The sequence below is a fragment of the Propithecus coquereli genome, unplaced genomic scaffold, assembly GCF_000956105.1.
Source record: "Propithecus coquereli isolate 6110/MARCELLA unplaced genomic scaffold, Pcoq_1.0 Scaffold139, whole genome shotgun sequence".
Taxonomy (NCBI): Eukaryota; Metazoa; Chordata; class Mammalia; order Primates; family Indriidae; genus Propithecus; species Propithecus coquereli.
In genome coordinates, this window is record NW_012138191.1 from 5,055,596 (window position 1) to 5,062,381 (window position 6,786).

The 6,786-nt window shown below is 40.4% G+C and overlaps 1 pseudogene; it reads right to left on the bottom strand.

Annotated features, from left to right (window-relative positions):
- Window positions 1–5,074: 5,074 nt before the first annotated feature.
- Window positions 5,075–6,078, bottom strand: LOC105806217 (annotated as a pseudogene).
- Window positions 6,079–6,786: the final 708 nt, after the last annotated feature.

Below are 6,786 nucleotides of genomic sequence, written 5' to 3' on the forward strand. Positions count from 1 at the left end.
TGCTGTGAGCTAGTCTGACGTCACGGCACTCTAGCCCAGGAAACAGAGCAAGACTCTGTCTCAAAAAAAAAGAATGCTCTTGGGCAAATTACTTTATCTATGCCTCAGTTTCCTCATCTTCAAAATTGGTATAACAGTCTCTACCTCAAAGGAATGAAAGAGAATTAGATGAGTTACTATTGGTAAAATGTATAGAACAGAGAGTAGTACTATACAAGTGCTGTAAAATAAAATCTCTATTTTATGGATAAGAAATTGGAGGTACCAAGAGATATGTCTTGTGCAGGAGGGAGAGATCTCCTTTTGTTCGATCTATACCTCCTTTTGCTCTCTCTCTGTCGTGGCTGGGTTTTGTTCACCCCTTACCAGTGTCTGTTATCAAAGGCAGAGTTGCTAATCTGACTGCTCGGCTGGCAGATGTGATTAGACTATGTATACTTGTGGGTCAGAATCCCTGTGTTAAAGATCTTGCCCGTGCATGGGTCTCCCTCCTTTTCTGGACCTCTCTTTTGCTCATATAGTGGACCTCTCTCTCCAGCCCCCACAGACATGTGTACATGTTGATCTTTGCTTTTAGCTTAGATTTGCATTCTCCAACACAGCTTCAGGAGGCCTCTGGTAATTAATATCCAATAACCCTGCCCCAACGCAGAGATCAGCACATTTGATTGGTTGTCTTCTGATGCGTAGACTGGCTTTCCCTAAACTCCGGCCCTATCCTTCCCCTGTAGAGGCCTCCAAGAGTAGGGACAAGCTCCTCATTACACCCTAATGTTTAGGATCAACAGAGTGGCATTTAGAACATGGGCAGTTAGCCTCAGGACTGTCTGAGATTAGGGTCTGGATGAGGAGAAGACCTGTCATCAATATCAGAGCACTGACCTCCCATCCTTCCCAGCCCCCTCTACTTTCACATCTTACCATTCTCTGCAGTCCTTTACCTGACTGCCAGGGTAAGCAAATGAACCCAAGATCAGTCTGACTTGCAGAGTCTCAAGGGACTAAATAGCCCTTGGCATGCCTTTTGGAAGCAAGGAGGTAAGCAATGTGACATCTCAAACTCAAAAAGTAAACGTTTCATCAAATTCTACAGAGTCTGTGCTTTTCTCCAAAGTATGACCTCCAGTCACCTCCTATGTCCACTCCCTCCCACCATGAAGACTACTTATCTTCCACAATAAGCAGTGAGGATCATTGTTAAAAGAGGTAGACAGGTGAAAATTTTGATGTTTCTCTTCCTCCTTTTTATCCTTCTCCTCCTTTTTCATTACTACCATGTTCATTATCATACTATCACCAACACTTGTTACATCTTACTATATGATATAAGCTGAACCTAAATTACTTCATTTAATCCTCTCAATGTCCCTAGAAGACACATGTTATTATTATAATGTCATTCTCTTTCCTTGTTGGAGAGGTTGTATAGCATGATGGTTAAGAGCTCAGGCTCTGGAGTCAGAGAACTTGGATTTAGATCTCACTGCAATATTTGTTACCTGTGAGACCAATTATTTAAATTCTATAAGCTTCAATTCCCTCATCTATAAATAGAGATAATATAGCACCTACCTAGTGCCCAGGATTCCTACTGAAAGTAGAGAGGGAAGGAGGGAAGTGCGGGAAGGACTAGATGTGATTACAAACGACATTTCTTACAGGTAAGTGGTGTGATTTGGCTGTAAATTGAGAGGAAATTAAGGTAAACAAGTGGTTACAAAAGAGTTGGTTGAATCAGAAAAATTGAGACTTTGGTCCAGACGCTCATGAGAGGCACATGGGCAATGATTTCCAACATGTCCTAGTTCAGGGACTGGAAAGATATGCGCTGAGATGGGCACATGAACTTGGCTTTGGGAATCTGGGCAATGGGTGCAACTGAAAGCTTGGTGGAACCGCCTCTGCTACTCAGCTCTCCCCCTGAGACACTCCTCCTTGGCTCTTGCATTGGCATTGCATGCTGTTGGGTGTTTTGGGACAAGACGGGCTCCTACCCCAATAGCTATATCTCCCTCTGCCTTCTGGGCTCTGCTAGGCCAGCTTGAAGGTTATTTCCCACATACTCCTGTAAGTAGCCAGGGAGATGGGTGTGGGGGACAGAAAGTAGCCATCTCTTTTAGCACTCTCACTCCTTCCTACACGCACACACATACACATTTACAGGAGTGAAATACTTGCATAGACTTGCCATCTGTGAAAGCTGTCAATGCTTTTTCTCCCAACACCTGGTTAATGACTTGTGTTTGGAAACTACATAAACTCATGGACACAGAAAACAAAGATGCTTCCAAATCTGGAAGTCCCAATTTGCAGATTGGGTTCCAAAAGTAAGTTTTAGGTCTGACAGTTAGAAATTCTCATTGAAATTTTTCTTAATAGTAATATTCTTAATGGTGGTTGTGTCCCCATAGAAGCCTATATCACTCAATGTGGCTGAAATGTTGCATATTCACAATAAAAATATAAGTTATACTCTTTCGATATTCATAAACTGTGCACCAAATGCTAATATTAAATATGATCGAGGCCTTTTTTTGTTGTTGTTTCGAATGTTCATGGTTGATAAGAAAACTTATTAGAGGAGGAAAAGAAAGTTGATAAAGAATTTTATAGTCTCTGGACATCAGTAGATATCATTAAACACTTCGATTTTTCTTGAAGTGTAGCCCAAGCATTACTCATCTTAACCTTGATTAAGGTTGTTTTTGGCTCACATTGAGACCACAGGGACTGGGAGAGAGAGCGGAAGACAGGAAAAAGGAAGAAGAAAAATAAGAGAACAAGGAGGAAGAGGACATGTTTAAAGATGAGTTTACAAATAAGAAATGTCTTGTTTGATGTAAAATTCGCTTACCATTAATGGGAAAATGGATGAAGGGAATATTTAGAAATAAATATCAGGTCAGGGCAGGTGTTTGTCTCAGCTTCCTTCTTAGGTGCTGCCTGAGATGGGAGGTAGGAGTGGGAGAGACTGCGGAGGGGATTTCAGAGTGGTCAGAGGAAAGGGATGCCGGTCAAAATTAAATTTTGCATGTATGAGTCTGTGGAGAATTAGATATTTCTAACCCAGGGAGTGCCTGTATTTGCCTTATCCATAATAACTGCTCATCAAATCATTATAAAATTGAATGTTTTTGTGATATCTCATTCTGTTATCATTTCCACTGTCTGGTGTTTGACATTGACGTTGCCAGAAAGTGAAAGATCTGGGTCTGAGACATATTTTCTCATCCTTCCTCTGGGTCAGTGTGTTCTATGACTTCATGCATATATGCGAATGACCTACCCCCAGGCATCCCAAATCCTCTTGATCCATACCAAACTCCATCTTTATTTATGTCTTCTAGTCCTCACACAGTTGAGAAATCTGATTAAATAGATGATGTCTCTCTACTGCAGAGGTAAGAAAGAAGAGAGAAAGATTTTGTGAATGGAGCTATTTCTCTCAGCTAGATATGGCAATTCAATAGGAATAGTTATCAGATGAGTCACCTTTGACTCATCCTCTATGAATGGAAAATTAAGCCATGAAATGAAGTTTCCAGCCTTTGTTCTTAAGTCTGGAACATGTCTCAAATGATAGGTTGTTGCCAAGGGAATCAGGATTATAATAGTCAGGCTCTTGAATAAGAAAAGCTCTTCCCAGGGTGAGATTGTCCAAAATACATGTACTCAACACCAAGAACGAACTCAAGTGTATAAAAGGTGTTCAGTGAATACTTGTTGAATGAACTAATTTGTGAATGAATAAGTTGGAGAAAGAGAGAAGAGTTGAGGATTACTTTTAATTTTCTGGCTTGGGGACAGGGTTGGCTTGTGGTAGTATTAACTAAGAGGAAATACAGTAGGAAGAGGTCTTGAAGGTTGGTTATAGATCAGTGTATACGGTGAGTTCAGTCTTTTTTTAATTTCAGAATACTACGGGGGTACAAATGTTTAGGTTACATATATTGCCTTTGTCCCACCTGAGTCAGAGCTACAAGCATGCCCATCCCCCAGACAGTGTGCGCCACACCCATTAGGTGTGAATATACCCATCTCCTCCTCCCCACTCAACTGCCTGACACCCGATGAATATTACTACCATATGTGCACATAAGTGTTGATCAGTTAGTACCAGTTTGATGGTGAATAGATGTGGTGCTTGTTTTTCCATTCTTGTGATACTTCACTTAGTAGAATGGGCTCCAGCTCTACCCAGGATAATACAAGAGGTGCTTGATTGGTGAGTTCAGTTTTGAACATGTAGAGACGAGGAGTCTGTGGGACATCCAAGTGGATATCTGGATGTTTGTTGTGAAGAGTGTGTATTATGAAAACAAAAAAAGACCTTGCTTATATAAAGAGAACTTTGCCAGGATTAATTCTCCTTTCTCCTCTTCCACTCGTTGAATCATTTTTCTTTTCATCTATTCTACTTTCCTTTCACAAACATTTCTGAGTCATCTGGCATTTGCAGAGCTTTGCTCTAGGTACTGAATATACATGAGAAGGAATAGTTTTCACTCAGCCATTTAACAAAGTTTTTTGAGCTCCTACTACGTGCCAGGCACTGGCCCAGTTGTTACACTAATCCATGCACTTGTGTGCAAACATAGTTCCCTCTTAGCCAGAATCCAAAATCATTTAAACTACAAGGCACAAACTCATGAAACAATTGAATAACTGTTCAAAACCAAAGATCGTGCTTTGCCTCAAGCACAGGATTTTTTTTTATGTTAACTGATTCTTCCAAAATGAAATATGTGATTTTTCAAAATCGAACAAAGATTTCCTATAAGAAAACTTCAGCAAGAATAAATTGGGTCTTTCACTTACAATCTTTCTTGTCATATTGAGCCCTTCAAAGTATATATATATATATTTTTTTTTTCACACTATGATGGTTAATTTTATTTGTCCAAGGGCTCAGATTGCAAGCATTAAATCAAGCATGTGCTTTGATTCTTTGAGCCCAAATTCACTTATTTAGGAAGATAAAAGCAAACTATGATCCATGTACATGGATGAAAACTAAAGGCTCAGGGTTAATCACATTGTAGTTTTTGAATTTCTACAGCCGAGAGCTCAGTAGTCACAGGTCTTTTAGGTCCTTCTGGATGTCCCACAGGGTATCTGCACTTTTCTTGAGCTGAGCAACCTCATCATCCTTTAGCTTCTGGTTGATAACACTGGTTAATCCCCAAGCATTGAGGATACACGGAAGGCTCAAGAAGACTTCATTCTCAATGCCATACATCCCCTTCACCATTGTTGATACTGGATGAATCCTGGAAAGATTTTTCGGCATGGATTCAATAAGAACGGCTACACTTAATCCAGTGGCCCAATTGGTCTGTCCTTTTAGCTTGATAACTTCATAGGCATTCTCAACCGCCATCTTATGCACTTCTTTCCAATTTTCACTATCATTGTCTGTTCCCATTTCTGGATTCAATTCCTGGAGAGAATCACCTGCCACATTCACTCCACTCCACACAGCCACACACAAGTTGCCATGTTCTCCCAAAATCCATCCATGGCAGCTGCAGGGATGAATGCCAAGTTTTTCAGCCATGAGATAGCGAAATCTAGCAGAATCCAGATTACACCCACTTCCAATCACACGGTGCTTGAGTAATACACTTAGTTTCCAGGTAACATATGTAAGAATGTCCACTGGGTTGGAAGCCACAATTACGATGCAATCAGGACTGTACTTGATGATCCGGGGAATAATGAACCTGAAGACGTTAACATTTCTCTGCACCAGATTGAGACAACTCTCGCCCTCTTGCTGACGGACGCCTGCAGTTACCACCACAATCTTAGAATTGGTGGTCACAGAGTAATCTTTATCTGCCACAATTTTAGATGTCTGAAGAAATAAGCTCCCATGCTGCAGAGCCGTCATGTCTCCTTTAAGCTTATCTTCAAAAACATCCAGAAGAGCAAGTTCATCAGCCAGGACTTTCCCAGAATGCTGATAGCACACGCCACACCAACCTGTCCAACGCCCACTACAGTGATCTTATTGTTTGGGACCACTGCCCCTTCTTCTGCAACTGGTGCAATGAGTTCTTCTTTAAGAGTTGCCATTGTGCACAGGAGAGAGAAGGCTCTGGAGCCGGCTGTAATAGTCGTGCGAAGACAATGATAGCTGCTCAAAGTATATTTTTTAAGTGGCCCTGCAGAGAACTCCTTTGTCCATAGTATAGATGGTGGGAAAACAAACCCCAAGAAGTTTCCAAAGGTCTAGCTCTCAAGGCGAGACTGAAGTTTTAAAAGGGTCACTTGGTAATGGAAATGCTAATGACTACTGGAGTCCATTACTTTAATTGCTATGTTTTTGCAAACCTGAGTAATAGATGATCTCACTCAATCCAAAGCACCGCTTTACAAACCCAACAGAGTGAAATTTTAAAAACAACAACATTAACTCAATTATTGTTTTTAATACTAATTCTGGATGCCATAGTTTAGCAAACATTTTTTAAAATCTCGAAAGGAAATACAAATTAAAACTACAGTGCACATCCAACAGAAAAAAGAAGTCTGAAAATGCCAAAGGTTGGCAAGGATGTGGGGCAATTGGAATTGTCATATATTTCTTTTGAGAGTAAAAATTGGTAGAAACACATCAAAAATTATATTACAGTTTCTTATAAAGTTAAATATAACAACATTACAATACCTGGCTATATAGCCAACAGAAATGAGTGCTGATTTTCACCAAAAGACATCTACAGAAATGTCTACAGCAGCATTGTACATAATGTCTCAGATTGGAAACAACTCAAATTTCAT